The sequence below is a fragment of the Miscanthus floridulus genome, chromosome 8 (assembly GCF_019320115.1).
Source record: "Miscanthus floridulus cultivar M001 chromosome 8, ASM1932011v1, whole genome shotgun sequence".
NCBI classification, from domain to species: Eukaryota; Viridiplantae; Streptophyta; class Magnoliopsida; order Poales; family Poaceae; genus Miscanthus; species Miscanthus floridulus.
Window position 1 is genome coordinate 68710508 of NC_089587.1, and position 25535 is coordinate 68736042.

At 41.8% G+C, this 25535-nt stretch overlaps 2 long non-coding RNA genes across 6 annotated transcripts; both read right to left on the reverse strand.

Annotated features, from left to right (window-relative positions):
* Positions 1-876: 876 nt before the first annotated feature.
* LOC136472448 (uncharacterized) lies at positions 877-4818 on the reverse strand. Of its 5 annotated transcripts, XR_010762351.1 has the most exons (6): positions 4722-4818; positions 4266-4356; positions 3477-4147; positions 2707-3361; positions 1794-1881; positions 877-981 (listed from the first exon to the last, which is right to left on the reverse strand). It is a non-coding gene; the product is annotated as an uncharacterized lncRNA (long non-coding RNA). The 5 variants fall into 5 exon arrangements; XR_010762349.1 differs by having other exon boundaries at positions 1794-3361; XR_010762352.1 differs by lacking the exon at positions 877-981 and having other exon boundaries at positions 1335-3361; positions 3477-3660; positions 3993-4147.
* Positions 4819-4957: 139 nt separating this feature from the next.
* On the reverse strand, positions 4958-5904 carry LOC136472449 (uncharacterized). The gene is made up of 3 exons (XR_010762353.1): positions 5796-5904; positions 5107-5706; positions 4958-5000 (listed from the first exon to the last, which is right to left on the reverse strand). It is a non-coding gene; the product is annotated as an uncharacterized lncRNA (long non-coding RNA).
* Positions 5905-25535: the final 19631 nt, after the last annotated feature.

The following is a 25535-nucleotide window of genomic DNA, read 5'->3' on the forward strand; positions in this document are numbered from 1 at the left end:
TCCCTTTCTTCCCCTTTCTTTTGATTCATTTGTTCAGATTTCATCCGATTTCCCGATTAGGGTTAGGGTTAGGGTTTGGGATGGCCACTGTTTTTCTTTTTCCCGAATTGATTTCAGGTTTTAGGGTTCGGTTTTGTCATGAAAACGAGCCCTCAATTTTTCTTTAACCCAGTTAGGGTTAGGGTTCATCCGAACCCACTGCTTTTCTCAGATCCGAAAGGATCGGAGTTATGGTTCAACCGAACGTCGGCCAAAACCCTCTTCTGCTTAGATCCGCACTGGATCTAATCAACTTTTTTCTTTTCTAAACGGTTCACCCGTTCTAGACCAAAACCCTAGAAAACCATGGCTCCGATACCATTGTTAGACTACTAGGATCGTCTAGGTAGGGATCCAGATAGGGTGCATGATAGATCAAAGACCTAGAACTAGTTCTAGTACTACCAGAGGAAAAACAGAGAGGGGTAGTTGAGGTCTTAGGACCTGACACCGCGGAAGGGGTAGATCCAGAAGCCTCCATCGGGTTCGCTGGTGTAGGCTACGCACGGGCAGCGATGGTCGAGGAAGAGTCGGTGAAGTCCGGCGACGCGGTGAGGTGCAGTGAAGCCGACGGTGATGACGGTGGCGTCTTCCCGTCGCTGGCTGCGCACCCTTGCTAGATCGGACTTAGGATTTGTTGGTGGGGCGGATTGGCTCACGGTGAACCTCATACCTTGAGCCGCCGGCCCCCACCACTTTATATAGCGCAGTGCGACGGGGGCCCACCAACCATGTAGGGTTGGGCACCCCCGATCAGGGCGCGTGACCAAGGCCCAATAGGCCGTTGGGCTTATTGGCTAGGAGATCAATCTAACACTTTCAACTTGCAAGAACTCTGGCAACACCTGCATAATTCAGGACGTGAGGCAGCATAGTTAGACAATCTGTCCATAAGCTGAGAGAGTACTGTTTTGATATCAACACTTGGTTGAAAAAATAAATCTAGAAATGACTTCAGTTCTTGGTGAAATAAGTAGAAATTGCATGTGAACTTCTAAAAAAATACAACTTCACAATATTCAGAGTTTGAGGTTGGTTGAATCTATTTATTATACAAGGTAACAAATTAACAATAAATGCAACTCATATCTATGCCAGATATTTTACTGAAAACATAAGGACCGTAAATCATATTTTCATCATTTAAACATACTACCATAGTATGACAGCACACCCCCACCCCAAAAAAAAATGCTGAGACATTAGGGATCATTAAATTGGTACGTATGCAGTATACAATATTTTTTGAGGTCAACAATGGGAGGGGGGGGGGAGTAAGGTCTCCCCACCTAAATTTTCATTCCAAAGATGCCGGGCTAGCCGGGGGTGGAAGGGCTTTGGTGCCAATCCATTTACAAAGAGATCAAAGAGGGGGTGGGGGCTAGATTACATGTTTAACACTGAGCTCCAATGTGCTACTAGCGCGGCACATGATTCAAGTGCATGTGGACTTATTTTAGAAGGCCACCTGTCTGCAATCATACCTGACTCCATCTAAGCCATAAAATCTACAAAACCACCAATTGATTTTGGAGGTAACAAAATACCCGGCAAAGCAAATAAAATTAATTAATCACAAAGGCTGTGCAAGCCAAGTCCTTGGTTGGCCAAACGAACAAGAGGTATGAGCATGGATGGTTTAACTGGAGAATGGATCTAATCACCTGTGTCATTCATGTGGTATGTTAAAATGCATGGTAAAAATCTAAGCAACGAAGGCAGGTTCTGCCTTCGTTTACAAAGCTGCAACATACCTGGTGCTGCATCCGGGCCCAGAGTTTGTTAATTTCTATGAAATTCTGGAGAACAAATTCGACTGCATCGTTAATACTTTGTGCATCCCTTCATGATTGAAATTGCAAAAGATGATGGTATATATAGATATCATTACATGATGGACGAACTGTACACACTTGAAGGGGTTTGATGTATTCTTGATGTCCCAACTATTGAACTAAAATAAATGTAACTAACTACAATTTTCCCCATTTCTGCTGATCCTTGGTCAAGCAGGCCAGCAGAGCAGGGCAACTAAACGTGGCCACTGGAGAATTAGGATGGGAATATACAGATGTGTTCAATATGTTTGAAAAAACTCCTAAGCTGATTAGTGCAAGAAGGGCTGCCAACGAAGCGATGGCAATTAATGGATAGGAAGTTGCACCACCAAAAATAACTACAAGATTGTATGACATACGAGCAGTGAAAATATGACGTGGATTGGTGCTCATCTTATAAAGTTTAATGTGATATACGTAAAAATTAATGTTGCACAATACTTGCAACCAGATGAAACAGCTTACCCCAACTTGCTTGGGACTACATGTTTCATGTTAAATCTATAGATTTTTTATTTTTCTGCTGTCAGTCAAACCTACCAAATTATGTTTATTAACTTCTATAATGCATTCATTAGAAAAGAAAAGGAAAGGAAAGCAAAACATAATAAAAACCTGGCAATATACAATTTTTTTAAAGAAAATGTGGTGACACTGAATATATTCTATGAATTAATTATCCAATGTGTGAAAGATAAAACGCAGATAACCAAGTTTTTAAATGCACACCATCTTCAGTACAACATAAGGTAAACTTAGAGCCTAAAATCTGAGATGATCTGAATGGGAGAACATAGATTCATGTTACTTCCCAATTTAGTTGGCTTACCTTATCGATTTACTTGCCAAACTTGAACACAGATCCAATTAACTTGAAGCTAAATATAAACTGTCTCAAGGTGAAGACCTGTACTGATACAAAGAAGTATTTCATCTCTGGATGCGAAGATGAGTTTTGCCAAGTGCATCAATTAAATAATTAACTCAAGAAATGAATTTTTAAGTAGAGTGACCGAGGGGCTTCCCTACAAGAGGGTGCCCAATGTATGCAAGGTGTATCCGTATTTGGTGCTCCTCAATGAATTTGAACCTACATCAGTGAAGAAAAGGAAAACTAAAATGCTGAAGGCAGCAAAAGAAAACCTGGCAGCATACATACTCGCAACTGAAAGCATGAAGGTAAGTATTTAGGCAGATTTTTTCATTGAACCATGAAAAGGCCTTTTTTGCCATAATATGAGCCTTACAAATTGGAGTACTCCTTTTTATCTTTAGTTCCAATCTGCAACCATTTGTTAACCTGCAACTTCATGGACTAATTTCCAGGTCACAAAGGAGGTAGCACCTGTCCTCCTCCAATAGTGCAGCACACTGTTTATCTGGTTTGATTTGGCTTCAGACAACATGATACCAAGGTTTAGGTGATCCCATTGCATCGGCAGTAAGGACTGAATATTAATTGCAGTCATATCACACAAAATAACCTAATCGATGGGAAACAATGACATGGTCAGTGGTTAAGACCTAAGAAACTGGATATATGTGCAAAGCTAATTTACAAACCATTCCAACCAATGAAGGTAGATGAAGAAATCTAACCTGGGACAGGACCTTGGCTGCCAGTGACACGGTTAGAGCATAATGGCCAAGACAGAAGTAGTAGATAACCATGGAACCACCATTCCCTCACTAACATTTGGTGCATTGAGTCCGCACCTGAGCATTCTGTCAAACATCTTGCAAGCCGAGCCATGGCATATGTACCTATCTGGGAACAACTATCCTGTAGGTAGCACTCAATCATTAACTATGCTTCATGTCAATACTAACTGAGAGTATATGACATAAGTATATCTATATATAAGTGGACTGCAAAAAGTATAACACAAAACTCTGTTCTGTACCAGAACAAAAATACCTATTGGCAGCGACACAATTGTAGTGCAAGCTTAGAGGTGCCACGAAATTATTGCAACAGAAACTGACATGATTTTCAATTGGGTCAACCACGAATATAATCTGATGTTTTCCTGCTGCTAGAACACTAAATTCAACCCCAAAAAAGGAAACCAAATTTCCTATAATAGCGGATGATAACAGGAATGGGAGTTTTACCATCAATCTTGTATTTTCACTTCCTTCGGTGCTCTTTCTTTGCAAACACTCCAGTGCTCTCTTTCATCAATAAGAATGACACCCATGGCCATTTTCTTCATTTTATATAAGATTTAGGTGACCTGGTGAGCAGGAAGAAATTGTAGATGGCAAGGCTGCATGTATAAAACAATATTTTGTGAACACTTAGCAAATTCAAAGGTGATATGGAAGCGTTAGTTGTGACTATTTTAGCAATTAGGGATAAACGTGTATGGTTAAACATTGAAGTACCTATGTCTAGAACACATGATGAAACTGCTCAGGGACTTGGACCAAAGAACTGACATATCTAGCATCCTGAGAACAAGCATAGTCCGAGTGCCTGCACCAAGCATAGATCTATTCAAATTTGACTATGAGGGTGAAATGCTAAATGATAAGCAACTCCTTTTAGGTGCGCAGAACATGTAAATGATAAGCATCTCGTTTTAGCTGTGCAAAACATGATGCATAACACAAGGGGAAAACAATATATTAAAGGAAAATTTAATTCTCTCCATCCTCCATATGCAGCCAACAACACATTGTAGCAAAAATTATTTGAGGCCATTTAATTGAGGAAATCTATTCAACTGCTTATAGTTTGTTGGGAACTTTTGTAGCATAGCTGGCAGGTGCACTGCCTCTCTGGAACATTTACTCTGTGATGGCATTCCAAATGCTCCGTGATTCAGAAAGACATGTTACCTTTGAGGTAGAAACCTATTGGCATTCAATTTACTCTCGGATTCTAGAAGGCACAATGTTGTTCCCAACTTGTAGCGAGGCTTCTCCATGGTGTATACAGCCTGTTCGTTTGGCTGTGGCTTGTCGTAATCGATCGTAAATTTTCAGCCGCAACAGTATTTTTCTCTCACATAAACCAGCCAGCAGTACTTCTTTACGAACCAGCAACGATACGAACCAGCCAACCGAACAGGGTGATAGGATGGAAAAGGAGAATTAGGCACACTTCACTATTTTTACCTGCAAAGCAATATCAAATTCCAAGATCCAAACCAATAAGACCAAATATGCATGACTATCAAAATAAATTAAGTATTCCATGTGACTGGATTGAGTAGGACATCACCATTTTGCAGCTGAGGCAGCCTGATCTCCTCCCATCAGCCCTCCATGATTTGGTATATTTCAATCTGTATGTACCTGATTGCAGCAAGCCCGAAAAAACTGAGTAGAAGTGGTAAATCACTGTTACGTATCATCATGCTATGTAATATAATATCTGAAACCCCACTTAGGGCAGGACAAAACAAATCAATAAGCTTCCATTTGCGTATGACATGGATCAAGGCGTAAAATTAGCATAAAGAAGGGTTAGTAGATAGATAAGAAAACAATTTCTAAGGACTGCAGTGTGTACATAGATAAGAAAACAGAGACAAAAAGGAAAAATAGAGAAAAGCAGAATGTTGAAAGGGTACCATAACAGTACAAATTGCACTCCTGAAAGGGCACCATGGCAACAGCAACATAGAGATTTGCTTATAGCAAGCAATTGGGCATCCATGAGTTAAAATAATATGGGACATGAATAATAGAAAATTGTATACTAATGAATGCTCTTGCCGACCAAAAACTCTGAATCGTTCACTGTAAATACTGCTGGTGCACATGGAAGCTCATGTTCCAGAGCTTTGAGCTGCAGTTTAGGACACACCAAATTAAGCTCCTGCAGTAAACAAATCAAGATACCTCAACAAAAACGAAATACACATTCATAAAATTAAGCACAAAATCAGACAAGAAATCGGCCGTCACCTGCGAGGGAGTTGTGCGGGGAGGACAGGCTGCGCTGCTCGGGCCTAAGCCTGGGCAAAATACCCGATACCCATTACCCATACCCGAATTACCCGAACCTAGACCCGAATTACCCGAACCTGAGGTACCCGATCTCAAATTCGGATAGCGATTTTGATTACCCAAAATTAGTTTGGGTAATTCGGGTAATATCCCCCGGTACCCAAACTACCCGAACTACCCAAACATTTGTCTCTGTCTTTGTGCTGTTAGTTGAACACTTGAATTTATCACTTTATTAGAATATAATTCTCTTTGTTTGAACAAGTGAACTTATCACTTTATTTTGAATTACCTGAACGCCCAGGCCTACTTGGGCTGGGGTTGCCGCGCAGGGGCGAGCCCGAGCTGGAGCCACCGGAGCCAAGGCTGGCGTGACGGGTTGCCGTGCCCGAGCGGGCCTGTGGAGGAGGAAAAAAATACTAAACCCTAGACTACCAAGAGGCACGACGACCTAAAAAGGAGGAGTGACCTACCGTGAAAGGCGCGTGGGCGAAGGCGAAGATGGCGGCGAAGCTCGACGGGAACTGTTCACCATCCTAGGAGGGGCCGACGATGGGGCGGCGTCTTGTGAGGGGCCAACGTGTAAAATTTTGGGATGTCACATTGGATGTTATATGGAGTGTCATATGAGGTGTTCGGATACTAATAAAAAAACAAATTACAGAATCCGCCAGTAAACCGGGAGACGAATTTATTAAGCCTAATTAATCCATCATTAACATATGTGTTACTGTAGCACTTTATTGTCAAATTATGAACTAATTAGGCTTAAAAGATTCATCTCATAAATTAGTTGCAAACTGTGCAATTAGTTATTTTTTTGTCTATATTTAATACTCCATGCATGTGTCCAAACATTCAATATAACATGGTGTAAAGTTTTAGAGTGGGAACTAAACAAGGGCTAAGAAGAAATACACACAAACTTTGGGGAAAAAGAACACAAAGGCTTATTCTTATTGCATACATCATGCACGCACATGTTTCCAACTGCTCCCAAATTAATCAATTTTGGATGTCAACATCACACCGGACGAGTCATTTTTACGATTCACACATGGGCTTGGGGTGATCTTCCTTTGCTAACTTCGTCCATTGCCACACTTATTATATGGCATATTGGCATATGCGTTATAGTTTGAGCATATATAAAGCCTTCCCAAGGACAAGTTGTTATGTGTCATGCATCTTGCTACCTTACCTGGTATTGCAAATTAAAACTAACAACATAAATGTAATAAATTACAGAGGCCAAGGTGTTAGTGTTTTCAACTGAGATAGGGGTATGCAACAACTCCAAATTAAGGGTCTCTTTGGATACACATAGCTACGTACTAGCCGGGGATAAAAATTAATCTAAATTAGCTACAATTTATCTAGCTAGTTGACTAACAACTACTAGTTAAAGGCTTAGCTAAAAAATTAGTCCACCTATATTAACTCTCCTATTCAGCTAGGCTAGAACTAGGACTAATTTTTAGCTAGCTAACAATTAACAGTTATATCAAACATGCCCGAAGATTTGTCATAATCTTATATATCACGATCATTCAATCAAGTCAATTCACACGGGTGCAGCAAGGTTTTTTTTGCTCCCGGTTGGAAAACCCCTTTAGTCCCAGTTTCCCAACCGGGAGCACCAATCCGGGACTAAAGGTACCCTCCTTTAGTCCCGGGTTGACACCCGGGACTAAAGGGAGATTTTTAGTCCTGGTTGGAAACACCAACCGGGAGTAAAGGGGGCCTCCAGGCCTGGCCAGGGACCGCCACGAGGCAGGACATTGAGTCCCGGTTGGTGTTACCAACATGGACTAAATGTCCCTCTTTTTTTTTTCCTTTTTCTGGTTTCTATTTCTGGTTTCTTTTTTCATTTAATGATTAGTTTTGATATTAAAATACATTTTCGAATACGCTGCTAATAGTAATATATATGTGTACTTCGCACGCGTAAGTTTTCGTTCGAACTTTGTACATAAATAACAAACAAATATACGCGTACATGCATATATATATGACGATCATATATATACACACGTTATTTTATGTACATATAATATGTGCATATATATATATATATATTACAAAGGTTTGATATATAAATTGTTTATGTCCTTAGCAATTCACTCCTCCAGATTTGGCATCCACGTTTCGTTGTTCGGGTCATTGTAGAACTCGCCGTTGGGGTTCATGACCTGGTCATTTAGAAATCCTGCTATAGTCTCTTGAATTGCTTTAAGTTGGTCAAGTCGTATGACTCTTTCCCTCAACCATTCAGTCTTCAATAAAAGTTAAAGGAAAAATTATTAATATATATATATATGTATGTGTATTGCTCATGTAATTACTTATACAAATAAGAGCAATAAAGAAATTATAAATATACGATCAAAATAATATAAAGGAAAAAGTATTTATATACGTACTTTGAGTTGCTCTTCAGGAGTTCTCTTTGAGTACGCCATGATGAACTCGCAAACATAGTATCCGCAGTAGTTGTTACCCTGCTCCTGCCTTAGAACCCACTTTTACGACAAAAAATCAATTAGGGTGAATTGGAATCATCATATGGTGTTAATTGAATATAAATGTGTAGTTATAGTACTTACTTTGTGTGCGATTACACCCAGTGGCGCTTTGCAATGTTTTATTTTTTGTTCCTCAATGAACCTTTTTCAAACCCTGCTCCCAATAAAATAAAAAAATAATTTAACCTTTAATAATTGTTGAGAGATCGGCGCCATTATATATATATGTTGTTATAGAGAAACTAAATTAATTACCCTTGTATAATATCTATCATGTCTTGATACTCCATTTGCGGTTTTCTCAACGAGTCTAAGATTTTCAATCTACTATTGGCCATTGAAAGGTCCTAATGGCTAGAGGGGGGTGAATAGCCTAATAAAAATTTCCACAACAACACTTAACAAAAGGTTAGACAATTATGAGGTGAAGCAAGTGTTGCGCTAGCCTACTCAAAATGCAAGCCACCTTTCACAATTCTAGTTTAGATAGTGTAGATCCACACAAGAGGTATGACACTACCCTATGTTAGTGTGCTCTCAAAAGCTAACTAAAGAGCCATACCAACCAAGCAAGCAAGCTCTCACAACTAGTTACACTAAAGAGCTTATCAACTAGTTTGCGATAATGTAAAGAGAGTGATCAAGATAGTTATACCGCCGTGTAGAGGAGTGAACCAAACAATCACAAGGATGAATAACAATGAAGACCAATCACCTCGGAATCAATGATGAACACAATGATTTTTACCGAGGTTCACTTGCTTGCCGGCAAGCTAGTCCTCGTTGTGGCGATTCACTCACTTGGAGGTTCACGCGCTAATTGGCTTCACACGCCAAACCCTCAATAGGGTGCCGCACAACCAACACAAGATGAGGATCACACAAGCCACGAGCAATTCACTAGAGTACCTTTTGGCTCTCCGCCAGGGAAAGGTCAAAAACCCCTCACAATCACCACGATCGGAGCCGGAGACAATCACCACCTCCGCTCAACGATCCTCGCTGCTCCAAACCATCTAGGTGGCGGCAACCACCAAGAGTAACAAGCAAATCCCACAGCAAAACACGAACACCAAGTGCCTCTAGATGCAATCACTCAAGCAATGCACTTGGATCACTCCCAATCTCACTATGATGATGAATCAATGATGGAGATGAGTGGGAGGACTTTGGCTTAGCTCACAAGGTTGCTGTGTCAATGAAAATGGCCAAAGATATGAGCCACAGCCGGCCATGGGGCTTAAATAGAAGCCCCCACGAAATAGAGCCGTTGTACCCCTTCACTGGGTACACTGTGCTCTGACCGGACGCTTTGGTCCAACTGACCGAACCCTAGCCTCAGCGTCCGGTCCACTGATGGACGCCATGCGTCACCAGCTTCAAACGCTATTCATTAGATTTCAACGGCTACGAACCTAACCGGACGCTCTAGAAAAACTGACCGGACGCTAGAGCCTCAGCGTCCGGTCGAGTACAGTAAGGGTCAAAAACCGGTTTTCCTCGACCGGACGTGTCCGGTCCACCTTGATCAGACATAGCACAGCGTCCGGTGGTAAACCCTAGCCACTGTACCGCCAGTCAACGCGACCGGACGCAGACAGTCAGCGTCCGATGCTTTTGGATCTAGCGTCCAGTCACTTGACCGACGCTGGCATCTCCTCTATTTTCTTCACCCTTAATCAAATGTGCTAACCACCAAGTGTATTACCTTGTGCACATGTGTTAGCATATTTTCACAAATATTTTCAAGGATGTTAGCACTCCACTAGATCCTAAATGCATATGAAATGAGTTAGAGCATCTAGTGGCACTTTGATAACCGCATTCCGATACGAGTTTCACCCCTCTTAATAGTATGGCTATCAAACTTAAATGTGATCACACTCTCTAAGTGTCTTGATCACCAAAACAAAATAGCTCCTACAAGTTATACCTTTGCCTTGAGCTTTTGTTTTTCTCTTTCTTCTTTTCAAGTTTAAGCCCTTGATCATCGCCATGCTATCACCATTGTCATGTTATGATCTTCATTAGCTTCTCCACTTGAAGTGTGTTACCTATCTCATGATCACTTGATAAACTAGGTTATCACTTAGGGTTTCATCAATTCACCAAAACTAAACTAGAGCTTTCAATCTCCCCCTTTTTGGTAATTGATGACAACCCTTATACAAAGATATGAATTAAAATTCAATTGAATCCATGTTGCTTGTCCAAGCATATTTACCATGTGTAAAAAGATGTGGACAAGTTTCATGAACCCTAAATGGTAGCAATTGCTCCCCCTACATATGTGCTAAGAGTTTGGATTGAAGCTTGCACATATGCTTAGATAGGAAATGTAGGAGTCAATGTCTACCATATAATGCTAAGGTATGAAAGATGGACCTTTGAAGCGTGATACCAATCGGTGTGCACCAATATACCATCCTTAGCACCATGGTTAGTTTTATATCACTTGGAAACATGCTTTGAAAAGATACCACTTGTAAAGACTTACTTAGAAATGAAAGTTATCTAGTGATTTCATTTCACCATTCAATCTTACAACTAACATTCATCACACAAGCATGGATATATAAATTTAATACTTGTGCCATGCAAGCAAACATATAAAATGCACATTCAAATGCACCATACAAGTTCATGAGCTTGCTCCCCCTACTTGTGTGCTCAAAATTTTAGTTGATCCCTTTACTTTGGTATATCTCTCCCCCTATGTCATATATCATGTTTGTTTGTTTCTCTCCCCCTTATCTTTGTTTCTCTCCCCCTTTGTCATCAATGACCACAAAGGTTCTAAATATAGATAGTATTACTTGTAGGGTCAAGATTATCAATGTCAATCAATGGGGTGAGGATCATTTTCCCAAATTTGGTTCAATTCTAGATTATTTCCCAAAGATATTTAACTCGGTTTGATCCAAGGACAAGCTTCTTCACACCTCCAAATAATGGTTATCTTGTACCATGTTGAGTTAAACACTTATAGTTCATTTTCTAGATTAAACACTAGGTTTACAAGCCCATAAACATGTCATATGCCATCACTAGATCAAGTCAAGCATAGAAGCAATAGTGATACCATATTGACATTAAAATCATTTGATTTTCATGAATGAGCCTAATAAGATAGAACCACTTGAGAGGTCCTAATAAGATTAAAAATATTACTAGATGCACTAACCATGTCCTTAGCAAGGATGTATATCATGCCAATCAACTTTTACCTTGAATTGCTCGAAGGAGAGGCATGTCATATGAGTGTAGGGGGGTGCATCAACACATATTTGAGAAATCCAATATGTTCAACTCATTCCTTAGCTTGCAAAACCTTTTATCATCCAATGGCTTGGTGAATATGTTGGCAAGTTGATCTTCGGTGCCTACACTCTCAATGCAAATGTCCCCTTTTTATTGGTGATCTCTTATGAAATGGTGGCGGACATCAATGTGCTTTGTTCTTGCATGTTGAACCGGGTTGTTGGTTAACTTGATTGCACTCTCATTGTCACAAAGCAATGGCACTTTCTTGAACCTAATTCCAAAGTCATTCAAAGTGGCCTTCATCCAAAGAATTTATGTACAACAACTACCGGCGGATATGTATTCGGCTTCGACGGTTGATAATGCAACACTATTTTGCTTCTTTGATGACCATGAAACAAGTGATCTTCCCAACAATTGACATGTGCCTGAGGTGCTCTTCCTTTCAACCTTGCATCCCGCATAATCCGAGTCGGAGTAACCAACTAGCTCAAACTTTGCTCCTTTGGGATACCATAAACCAACATTTGGTGTATGCTTCAAGTACCTCAATATTCTCTTTGTAGCCTTCAAATGACTTTCTCTTGGTGAGGCTTGAAATCTTGCACACATGCATACACTAAACATGACATTCGGCCTTGATGCGGTCACATAGAGTAGGCTTCCAATCATAGACCGATACAACTTTTGATCTACCATATTGCCACTTGCATCACTATCCAAGTTGCCATTGGTTCCCATTGGTGTACTACTAACTTTGCTATCGATCATGCCAAACTTCTTGATCATGTCCTTGATATACTTACCTTGACTCACAAATGTACCATTCTTCAATTGCTTGATTTGAAGACCAAGGAAGTAACTCAATTCTCCAATCATGGACATTTCAAACTCATTAGCCATCATCTTTCCAAACTCATCACAAAATTCTCGATTGGTTGATCCAAATATGATGTCATCAATATATATTTGCAATACAAATAGATCTTTTCCAATCTTCTTGATGAAAAGAGTGGTGTCAACCTTGCCCATTGTGAACCCTTTAGAGAGTAGGAAATCCCTCAATCTCTCATACCATGCTCTAGGTGCTTGCTTCAAGCCATACAATGCCTTCTTCAACTTGTACACATGGTTGGGCTTCTTGTCATCTTCAAAATTGGGAGGTTGCTCTACATATACTTCTTCATTGATGTAGCCATTGAGAAATGCACTCTTAACATCCATTTGATAGAGCTTGATGTTGTGAGCACAAGCATAGGCTAGTAAGATTCTTATTGCTTCCAATCTAGCAATGGGGGCATATGTTTCTCCAAAGTCAAGACCTTCAACTTGTGTATAGCCTTGTGCTACTAATCTTGCTTTGTTCCTTAGTACTATCCCATCTTGATCTTGCTTGTTTCTAAAGACCCATTTGGTTCCAATCACATTGTGTCCCTTTGGTCTTTCTACCAACTCCAATACCTGATTTCTTGTGAAATTGTTTAGCTCTTCATGCATAGCATTGACCCAATCAACATCCTTCAAAGCTTCATCTATCTTCTTTGGTTCAATGGATGACACAAATGAGAAGTGTTCACAAAATGATGCCAATCTTGATCTTGTTTGTACACCTCTTGAAATATCACCAATGATTGTATCCAAAGGATGATCTCTTGCAATACTTGTTGGTTGGAGGATTGGAACTTGATTGCTTGCACTTACTTGATCATTGGGTTTAGATGATGTACTAGCCACTTGATCTTGTTCATTATCATGAGATCCACTTGCACTAACTTGATTTGTATCATCTTGCACATTTGAGTTGGAGAGCACTTGCACTTGATCATCTTCATCATCATTCACTTGCCTAGGCCTCAATTCACCAATATCCATGTTCTTCATGGCATTTGAAAGTTGAATGCCTCTAACATCTTCCAAGTTCTCATTCTCTACTTGTGAACCCTTGGTTTCATCAAATTCAACATCATGAACTTCCTCAAGAGTACCATTATCCAAATTCCAAACTCTATATGCTTTGCTTGTGGTGGAATAGCCAAGTAGGAATCCTTCATCACATCTCTTGTCAAACTTGCCTAATCTTATGCCTTTCTTCAAGATATAGCATTTGCAACCAAAGACCCAAAAATATGCAATGTTGGGCTTTCTACCATTCAAGAGCTCATATGGTGTCTTTTCTTTCAATCGGTGACAATAGAGGCAGTTGCTACAATAGCAAGCTGTGTTGATAGCTTCGGCCCAAAAAGATTGACTCACATTGTACTCACTAAGCATAGACCTTGCCATATCAATGAGTGTTCTATTCTTTCTCTCAACAAGCCCATTTGATTGAGGTATGTACTTGGCCGAGAATTGATGTCTAATTCCAAATTCATGACATAACTCATCAATTTTAGTATTCTTGAACTCACTACCATTGTCACTTCTAACTCTCTTGATGGTTGTTTCAAACTCATTGTGAATGCCTTTGACAAATGATTTGAATGTTGCAAATACATCACTTTTGTCCACTAGAAAGAATACCCAAGTGTATCTAGTGTAGTCATCCACTATCACAAAACCATATTTATTTCCACCAATGCTAGTATATTGTGTTGGCCCAAACAAATCCATGTGCAATAGCTTAAATACTTTACTAGTGCTCATCATGCTTTTCTTAGGATGGGTGTTTCCAACTTGTTTGCCGGCTTGACAAGAGCTACAAAGCTTATCCTTTTCAAACACAACATCTTTCAAGCCTTTAACTAAGTCATGCTTAATCAATCTATTCAATTGTTTCATTCCAACATGACCAAGCCTTCTATGACATAACCAACCCATGCTAGACTTAGTGAACAAGCATGTAGATAATCTAGCTTCACTAGCATTGAAATCAACCAAGTATAGATTCTCATATCTAAAGCCTTTGAAGATCAAGTTAGAACCATCTACACTTATGATCTCTACATCATCTACTCCAAATATGCATTTGAATCCAAGATCACACAATTGAGCCACGGATAGCAAATTAAAGTTCAAGCTCTCTACTAGCAACACATTGGATATGCTCATGTCATTGGATATTGCAATCTTACCAAGCCCTTTGACCTTGCCTTTGCCATTGTCACCAAATGTGATACTATCATAACCATCATTGTCATTGGTGTTGATTGAGTTGAACATTCTTGCATCACCAGTCATGTGTTGAGTACACCCACTATTAAGAACACAATGCCTTCCTCCGGCTTTGTAATTGACCTACAAAAGAAGATCAATTCTTTTTAGGTACCCAAACTTGCTTGGGTCCTTGAAGGTTAGTCACTAGGCTCTTTGGTACCCAAATGGCTTTCTTCTTTGAGCCCATCCATGGTTTACCAATGAACTTAGCCTTTACACCATTTGTACCCTTAGTAAGCATATAGCATGAATCAAGCTTAATGGAGGATACATTAGCATTTTTGTTCTTGTTTTTACATTCTTGCTCTTTGTGACCCGCTTGCTTGCAACTAGTGCAAAACCGACCATTGTTCTTCACAAAACTAGTCTTGTGAGGAGCAAAGGCCGCTTTGCCTTTCTTGGGGGTGTATCCCAATCCCTCTTTGTAGAGAGAAACTCTTTGGCTACCCAAGCACATAAGCAAGCGGTCCTCGCCACCATAAGCCTTAGCTAAGGTGTGAGTGAGCTTAGTGACCTCCTTCTTGAGGTTCTCATTCTCAACCACTAGTGAGGCATCACAAGTGAGACCATCACTACTAGATGAGGTAGAAGTGGAAGTGCTACAAGAAGGGTTAGTAGTAGCAACAATGATAGGCATAGATAGTGATGTATCAATTAAATCACAAGTTAAGCCTACATTGCAAGTTTCAACATGCTTTTTATTTTGCTCATCAAGCAAAGAGGAATGAGCCTTTTCAAGCTTTTTGTGAGCTTTGCCAAGCTTCTCATTTGCTTCCTCTAGCCTCCCATGAGATGCATTGAGCTCATCAAAGGCTTGCTTAAGGGCTTTTAATTCCTTACGCAAGCTTTTGCATTCCCTTCTCTTGATGTCAAAGTGTTCTTTAGCATCTTCTAGCATATCAAATAATTCATCCTTAGTAGGTTCATCATCATCACTATCACTATCATTTTCATTTTTATGTTCATTATCATCATCATGTTCTTCATCACTTTCATCATCGTAAGATTGTACCTTAGTGGCCTTAGCCATGAAGCATGATGAAGATTCGAAGAGAGAGGGCTTCTCATTGATAGCAATGCTTGCAAGAGCCTTCTTCTTGGTGGTCTTGTTATCATCACTATCATCATCATCATCACTTGAGGAAGCATCACTATCCCAAGTGACTACATATGAACCACCCTTCTTCTTCTTGAAGGCCATCTTGTCCTTCTTCTCTTTCTTTTCTTTCTTATCCTTCTTCTTGTTCTTCTTGTTGTCATCATCATTTTCACTATTGTATGGGCATTGAGCAACAAGATGATCTTTGCTTCCACACTTGAAGCATCTTCTTGATTCTTCTTTGTTCTTGGATGAAGACTTCTTTCTTCTAGCATGATAGCCCTTCTTTACTATGAACTTGCCAAATCTCTTGACAAAGAGAGCCATCTTCTCATCATCATCATCATCCCAAGATTCATCTTCTTCACTTGATGTTTCTTGCTTAGCTTTGCCCTTAGATGATGTGGCCTTGAATGCCACGCTCTTCTTCTTCTCATCCTTCTTCTCATCTTTCTTCTCCTTCTTTTCTTCCTTCTCATCATCATCTCTATAAGTATCATCGGTCATTATATCTCCCAACACTTGGTTTGGTGTCATTGTGTCCAAACCACTCCTCACTAGAATAGTGACCAATGTACCAAATCTTGAGGGTAAGCATCTCAAGAACTTGTGGGAGAAGTCCTTATCCTTCACTTCTTCTCCAAGTGCTTTGAGATCATTGATAAGCACTTGAAGCCTATGGAACATCTCTGGCACACTCTCATCATCCTTCATCTTGAAGCTTGCAAACTTTTCTTTGAGAATGTAAGCCTTTGCACCCTTCACGGCTTGAGTGCCCTCAAATGATTCTTCCAACTTCTTCCATGCCTCATGAGCCATCTCAATATTTTTGACTTGCTCAAATGTTCTTTCATCAATTGCATCATGAATAGCACTTAGAGCAATGTCATTGTTTTGGAGAAGTACTTCTTCGGCCGTGGTGGGATTCTCTAGATCTTCAATCTCGATTTTTGTTTCTACCACCTTCCAAACCCTCCTATTGATTGACTTGATATAGGTTGTCATCTTGGCCTTCCAATAGGGATAGTTGGAGCCATCAAATTGGGGTAGCTTCTTGGTGTTGTTGATTTGAGCCATTTTAACACCGAAGGTTGTTAAGCCTCAAATAACGGTGACCTTATCTCTGATACCACTTGAAAGGTCCTAATGGCTAGAGGGGGGGGGGGGGTGAATAGCCTAATAAAAATTTCTACAACAACACTTAACAATAGGTTAGACAATTATGAGGTGGAGCAAGTGTTGCGCTAGCCTACTCAAAATGCAAGTCACCTTTCACAATTCTAGTTTAGATAGTATAGATCCACACAAGAGGTATGACACTACCCTATGTTAGTGTGCTCTCAAAAGCTAACTAAAGAGCCACACCAACCAAGTAAGCAAGCTCTCATAACTAGTTACACTAAAGAGCTTGTCAACTAGTTTGCGATAATATAAAGAGAGTGATCAAGATAGTTATACCGCCGTGTAGAGGAGTGAACCAAACAATCACAAGAATGAATAACAATGAAGACCAATCACCACGGAATCAATGATGAACACAATGATTTTTACCGAGATTCACTTGCTTGCCGGCAAGCTAGTCCTCGTTGTGGCGATTCACTCACTTGGAGGTTCACGCGCTAATTAGCTTCACACGCCAAACCCTTAATAGGGTGCCGCACAACCAACACAAGATGAGGATCACACAAACCACGAGCAATTCACTAGAGTACCTTTTGACTCTCCGCCGGGGAAAGGTCAAGAACCCCTCACAATCACCACGATCGGAGCCAGAGACAATCACCACCTCCGCTCGACGATCCTTGCTGCTCCAAGCCGTCTAGGTGGCGGCAACAACCAAGAGTAACAAGCGAATCCCGTAGCAAAACACGAACACCAAGTGCCTCTAGATGCAATCACTCAAGCAATGCACTTGGATCACTCCCAATCTCACTATGATGATGAATCAATGATGGAGATGAGTGGGAGGACTTTGGCTTAGCTCACAAGGTTGCTATGTCAATGAAAATGGCCAAAGATGTGAGCCACAGCCAGCCATGGGGCTTAAATAGAAGCCCCCACGAAATAGAGCCGTTGTACCCCTTCACTGGGTACACTACGCTCTGACCGGATGCTCCGGTCCAACTGACCGGACCCTAGCCTTAGCGTCCGGTCTAGTGATGGACGCCACGCGTCACCAGCTTCAAACGCTGTTCGTCAGATTACAACGGCTACGAACTTGACCGGACGCTCTGGAAAAACTGACCAGACGCTGGAGCCTCAGCGTCCGGTCGAGTACAGTAAGAGTCAAAAACCGGTTTTCCTTGACCGGATGCATCCGGTCCACCTCGATCGGACACAGCACAGCGTTCGGTGGTAAACCCTAGCCACTGTACCGCTAGTCAACGTGACCAGACGCAGACAGTCAGCGTCCGGTGCTTTTGGATCCAGCGTTCGGTCACTTGACTGATGCTGGCATCTCCTCTGTTTTCTTCACCCTTGATCAAATGTGCTAACCACCAAGTGTATCACCTTGTGCACATGTGTTAGCATATTTTCACAAACATTTTCAAGGATGTTAGCACTCCACTAGATCCTAAATGCATATGCAATGAGTTAGAGCATCTAGTGGCACTTTGATAACTGCATTCCGATGCGAGTTTCACCCCTCTTAATAGTACGGCTATCAAACCTAAATGTGATCACACTCTCTAAGTGTCTTGATCACTAAAACAAAATAGCTCCTACAAGTTATACCTTTGCCTTGAGCTTTTGTTTTTCTCTTTCTTCTTTTCAAGTTTAAGCCCTTGATCATCACCATGCTATCACCATTGTCATGTTATGATCTTCATTAGCTTCTCCACTTGAAGTGTGCTACCTATCTCATGATCACTTGATAAACTAGGTTAGCACTTAGGGTTTCATCAATTCACCAAAACCAAACTAGAGCTTTCAGCCATATCGATGACCATCAATATCCAGTGATTGCTGCATAAACATATATATATATATATATATATATGTGTGTGTGTGTGTGAGAGAGAGAGAGAGAGAGGTAACTAGCTAGTAAGGAAATATTGATGTCCCATATATATGATCGACATTAATTACTTATAATAACACTCACTTGAAGTTGTAGGGGAAGAGTATCTCCTTGTCGCATTGGTTCACTAAGAAATTCATGAGATTTCTCTCAGGTTGTGGCTTATAATCCTTCGAGGGGTTAGGGTGTTTGTATACGACATACAGATCAATGAACCCAACATCATTATCCTTTCTCTTTCTAAGTTCTGTCATCTCATATCTGCATACATGAAAATTATGAATATATATATTGTGAATATATAATAATGAAATTGTGAATATAGTAGAAAATAATCACACTTACAGACAATAGCAGCTAATGAGACTTTTGTCGAGAGAGTCCAAGTGGCATAGTTGGTGTAATTCTAGAAGCTCGACATAGATAATGTCATTGCCATGGAAGTAATGGTGGTTTCTAATTTTGACAGAAAGATAGATTTGTCCGCTTCAGACGCCGACATGTACCACCCGTTTAGCAGGTACATTTGCATACCCAGTTCACCTAATTTCTCTAGGTTGTATAGACTCTGGCCTGGTACAAATTTCTTGTAAGGATCCACTTCCGGAGCAGATGGTCCTTCAGCGAGCACTTCGGCAAGGTTCAAACCAGTGTCCTCATAAAACTGAAGAAATGACTCATAGCCGCCTACCTCCTCCACTAAGTTTAAGTTTGAACCATATTCGTTAGGAACGACAAGGGGGGATTGATTATTGCGATTGTTGTCCGAGTTGTGCAACACCTTTCCCTACTCTCTTCTTTTTTTGCGCCGCCTCATATGACTTGGTGAGAGAGCGGTCATAGTCTGATATCGGTTGTTTCGCAGCGCTCTTAAGAGAATCCCGTTTTTTTGTTCCAACTTCTTTCTTAGCTGATCTGGAGGTAGGAAGAAGTATGATGGCTCTAGGTTCTCCCTCGCTTGTCATGCCTGTTTTGCACCTTCAAAGAAATCTGTCACTTCTTTTTGTAATGCATCCTTTAATTCCTGTTCACTTTTCTCATAAGATAGTTTTTGGGGAATAACTGGATGAGTATTTGCTTTCTGCTTCTTTACCGGCGGGCAGGGCAACGGCTTTGTTTGCGGGGTGGACCTCTTAGGGGCTAGCTTCCTTGGAGGCGGGGGAGGCGTTGGAGACCACCTTGGAGGCAGTGCAGACTTTGGAGGTGGCGGAGGCGTTGGAGACCTCGGCGGAGGAGTTGTGGACTTCCTTGGAGGCGGCGGAGGAGTTGGAGATGGTGGGGATGCAGCAGTGCCTTCGAAGGCGTCATCATTGCCCTGGGCACTATGATGGTCAGGAGAAGCAACAACTGGACTTTGGTTGGTGGAGGCCCTGCTTTGTGAGTACAAAAAATAATGAGATATAAGTAAATGCTTATTATTAGTCATGCCCATAGAAAATTATCAAAAAAATATTTTGTTAACTTTTGTCTGCACCTAATGTCTGCTGACGGTGGAGCAGACGCCCCAGGGATAATGATGTAGCGCTTGCGCCAAAGTATATATGCCTTCTCTGCTTCTCCTAGAGTCTTCTGTCCATCACCTCTAGGAATGTCAAGAGCTAGATCCTCATAACCTTTGCTCACTTTATCCACTACGACCCTAGCATATCCAGGTTGTATTGGTTCCCCATGGATTCTTAGTGTCTTGGTAGGGTCTGGAGGAGTAAAAACACCGACAACGACCTTGATTGTGTCATTCCCACTTGGAACATGTAGCTCAATTGATGTCATTGGAGTAGTGACATCATCCACGGGGAAGCGTAGCACTGCGTCATCTTGCTTTGGCAGCTCAGTGGAAGCGCAGCTGCTTTTCAACTGACTAGGGGGGCTAATATTAACATTCATTCCTGGCTCTGATGCCTACCTCTAGGCACTCATTGCTATCTGCACTTGCTTTCTGATTTCTTCCTGCATTCTTGCTTCCATTGCTTTTTCTCGCTCCTTTGCTTCAAGCACCATTTCCTCCAACATTGTCACCCACGCTGCTTGCTCCTCCTTGCTTCTCTAGTGGCTTCGGTAGGTTTCCTTGTCATTAGGGAAACCATGAACCCATGGAGTGTTGCGTCCTAAGCCTCTAGTTTGGCCAGTGTGTTCAGCAGTCCCGATGGCATATGTCAGCTCATCCTTCTCTCTATTGGGCTTGAACACACCAATCTCTTTAGCTTCTATAGCAAAAGTCAATCGGTGTGCTGCTGTTTCGAGTTTTTTCCCATACACTGCCAGACCGGTCTGTGGGTCGAGTCTTCCCCCATGACCGAAAAACCAATTCTTCGAGCATGGGGGCCACTTGGCTGATTCTGGTTCGACCCCCTTGGCAATAATGTCCGCTTCCATTTTTTGCCACTTCGGAATGGCAGTATCGTAGCCACCTGATCCCATGTCATGGTGGTATACCTTTTTTCAGGCATTCTCTTGGTTCCTTCTCACCCGTGCCTCACCCTCTGCTAATGTCTTGTACTCTACGAAATCATTCCAATAGGGCCTCTGTTTCGAGATCGGGCCCGTAGCAGTATTGAAATTCGGCATTTCGTTCTTCTTGATGTATGTGTTGTATAGGTGTTTCTTCCAAGTCTAGAATTGTGTGGCCATCTTCTTCATAGCCCATGATCGAACTAGCTCCTTCAATGCATCATCGTTGATATCATCATAATCATCCGCTTGCAACGTGAAATGGGCAAGGATATCATTCCAGAGCAAATTCTTGTCAACATCAGAGACAAAACTAACATCAGGCTCGTTGATCTTTTTCTTCCATTCACGGATACTGATCGGAATTCTGTCCCTTACAAGGTACCCACAGTGTTCCACGAATTTCCTTTTATGTGGACCAAGTGGTTCGCCTATCTCGATGTTGAATTCCGATATTATGTACTGGCCCTCCAGTGGTTTCTTCGGTCCTCGAACATTTTTGCTCTTAGCCGTTGTGGTCGCCGATCCAGAGGGCTACATATAAAAATAATAATAAATAAATATATTTTGTACATAGAAATATATACAATATTCACATATAATATATATTTAGTATATATACCTCGTCTGTATTTTCTTGTAAAACATTTTCTTGCTCATTTTCAAGAGCTAGGTATTGACTTCCGTCATCAACATCCTGCTCACCAGCATTGGCAATAATATTCATCATTTCTTTCTCCATGTTGTCTCCCGGGGCAGCCATATCTAACAAATTTAACAAAATTTAAGTCACATATATAAACAAGTCATATATATACAATAAGTCATATACAAATTTATCTAAGTCACATATATATAAACAAGTCATATATGTAAACAAGTCATATATGTACAATAAGTCATAAACAAAATAAATCTAACTCACATATATAAACAAGTCATATATGTAAACAAGTCATTGCTCCGCATACAACACAACGAGGCGACGTTGCTCCGCATACAACACAACGAAGTGGCATTGCTCCGCATACAACACAACGACGGCGCTGCTCCGCATACAACACAACGAGGCGTTCCTCTGCATATATCACATACAAACACATATCGACGTACGTAGGGGTCGGCGGTGACAATTGACGTACGTAGGGGTCGGCGATGATGGGCGTCTGGAGGTGGTGATGACGAGGGCAGTGTCGGTGGCTAGGCTAGGTGGTGTCGATGGCGGCGCGAGCGTCGTGGCCGGCCAGGCTGGGGTGGAGTCGTCAGGGCCGCTCGCGCGACGTCAGTGGCGGCGTGGCGTCGGGTGCCAGGGGCGGCGTGGCGTCGGGCATCAGGGGCAGCGTGCATTAGGGGCATGGCGCGGCGTCAGGGGCGGCGTGGCGTCGGGTCGGGCCATAGTGTGGCGTTGGGGCCGAGCATCGGGGCAGTGGGGCGTCGGGGCGTCGGGCCGGGGTGGTCAAGGGGCGGCGCGTCGGCGAGCGCGCTTAGTCGGGGCGTGCGACGTTGGGGCGGTGGGGCGCCGGTGTGCGTGCGGGCGCTTGCGAGGTGCGGCGTTGGCGGCGGATCGGACGAGCGGCGACGGGTCTGTTCGGGCTTGGCTCGGCAGTGGTGAGGAGGAAGAAGAGGGGCCGGGGCGGGCGCAGAGGCTATATAAGGGAGAGGACCTTTAGTCCCGGGCGCCACCACCAACCAGGACTAAAGGCCCTTTAGTCCCGGGCCCTGTTAACGCCCAGGACTAAAGGTCGCACCTTTAGTCCCGGCTGGTGGTGGCGCCCGGGACTAAAGGTCCCGGCTGATGGTGGCGCTCGGGACTAAAGGTTTTTGGCGGGCAGCCAAACTGCAGTTTCGCTGCCCGCCAATTCATTAGGATTTTAATATATTTCTTTTTACACAAATGATAAAAGGATAATTAATTGCACATAAAATTAAATAAAAGACATAAAAATATTTAAAAAAATATAGATTCTATTTTGCTTTATTGCACACAGGAAAATTATGTGACCTAAAGTTTTAATTTTTTAACAAGTTTTAAAACACAATATAGTGTTTAAATTACTATTTCGATAATGCAAAAATATAGTGTTTAATTAAATTCAGAAAAAACTCTTGTGTTTCGACTGGAAATTTGTTTTCACATCATTTGAACGTGACATAATCCCACCATCAAACATAAATTTGTTTTCACATCATTTCAATGTGACATAATCCCAACATCAAACATAAATTTATTTTCACATCATTTCAACGTGACATAATTCAACATCAAACATAAATTCACAATTATTACATAATATCTCTAATACACACTATTGAATATCAATATATATATCAAGCAGGCACAGTAGTGAACTTCTTGACGTATGTCCCTTGGTTATGATCGCGCCGTAACCATGGAGTGTCCTCATCGTTTAGCTGGATGCTAGGGTCTTTGTTCACTGTGAAGGGTGAAATTCGGTCATCCTTTTCATAATCTTCTGACATGTCTGACTTGTCTTCGATTCCAACGATGTTTCTTTTTCCTAAAAGAACTATGTGGTGCTTTGGCTCATCATTGATTGGGTGGTTGTCGTTTTTCCCTCTCTTCGGTTTTGTAGACATGTCCTTGACATAGAACACCTGAGTCACATCCTTCACAAGGACAAACAGTTCGCCTTTGTACCCTATATTGTTGAGGTCCACTGTTGTCATTCCATACTGGTTGTCGACTGCTACACCGCCTCTAGTCGTCTTTACCCACTGTCACTTGAACAAAGGTACCTTAAAATGAGATGCATAGTCTAGTTCCCATATCTCCTCTATGCGGCCATAGTATGTTTGCTTGTTCCCACTAAGGTCAGTGGCATCTATGCGGACACCACTGTTCTGGTTGGTGCTCCTTTTATCTTGTGCTACTGTGTAAAATGTATTCCCATTTATCTCGTACCCTTTGTATGTGAGGATATGCCACGATGGCTGCCTAGCCAACAAATACAGCTCCTCATCAATACTCTCATCACCCTAACATTCTTTTCACAACCAGTCATTGAAAGTTTCCATGTGCTGACGCGTAATCCATACTTCAGACTTCCCTGAGAACTCAGATCGGAGGAGGTTCTTGTGTGTCTCGATATACGGATCTACCAAGGAGGAGTTCTGTAGAACTATGTAGTGTACTTTATTGAAATAATCATCACCCTTACCAATATATGTTTTCTTCCCTAGTGTCCCCTTTCCACTTAGTCTCCCCTCGTGTCGCGATTTAGGAACACCAATCAGGTTAATATCAGGAATCAAGTCAACACAGAACTCAATGACCTCCTCTATTCCGTAGCCCTTGGCGATGCTTCCTTCTGGCTAAGCATGGTTGTGAACATGTTTCTTCAGGATTCCCATAAACCTCTCAAAGGGGAACATGTTGTGTAGGAACACAGGACCAAGAATAGTAATCTCCTTGACCAGATGAACTAGGAGGTGTGTCATGATATCAAAGAAGGAAGGAGGGAACACCAACTCAAAGCTGACAAGATATTGAACCACATCATTCTGTAGTTTCACTAGATCCGTTGGATCGATTGCCTTTTGAGAAATTGCATTGAGGAATGCACATAGCTTCACGGTGGCTAGACGTACATTTGGCGGTAGAATTCCTCTTAATGCAACTGGAAGCAATTGAGTCATGAGCACGTGGCAGTCATGGGACTTTAAGTGTCCAAATTTATTCTCTAGTATATTTATTATACCCTTTATATTCGAGGAGAATCCAGACGGTACCTTAATGCTATCTAGGCATTCAAACAAGCTATCCTTCTCTTCTTTGCTAAGAGTGTAGCTGGCAGGACTTAAGTACTGGCGTCCATCATCTGTCTTCTCTGGATGCAGGTTGTCTCATTCTTTCAAACACCGTAGGTCCTGTCGTGCTTCAATTATGTCCTTAGGCTTCCCATACACGCCCATGAAGCCTAGCAGGTTCACACAAAGATTCTTCGTCAGGTGCATCATGTCGATCGCGCTGCGGACCTCTAGGACTTGCCAATAGGGTAGCTCCCAAAATATGGACTTCTTCTTCCACATGGGTGCGTGACCGTTGGCGTCCTTCGAAACAGGTTGGCTGCCAGGTCCCTTTCCAAATATTACTTTCACATCATTGACCATATCGAGGACGTCCTCACCAGTTCGGTTGCAAGGCTTGGTCTGGTGGTCTGCCTTAC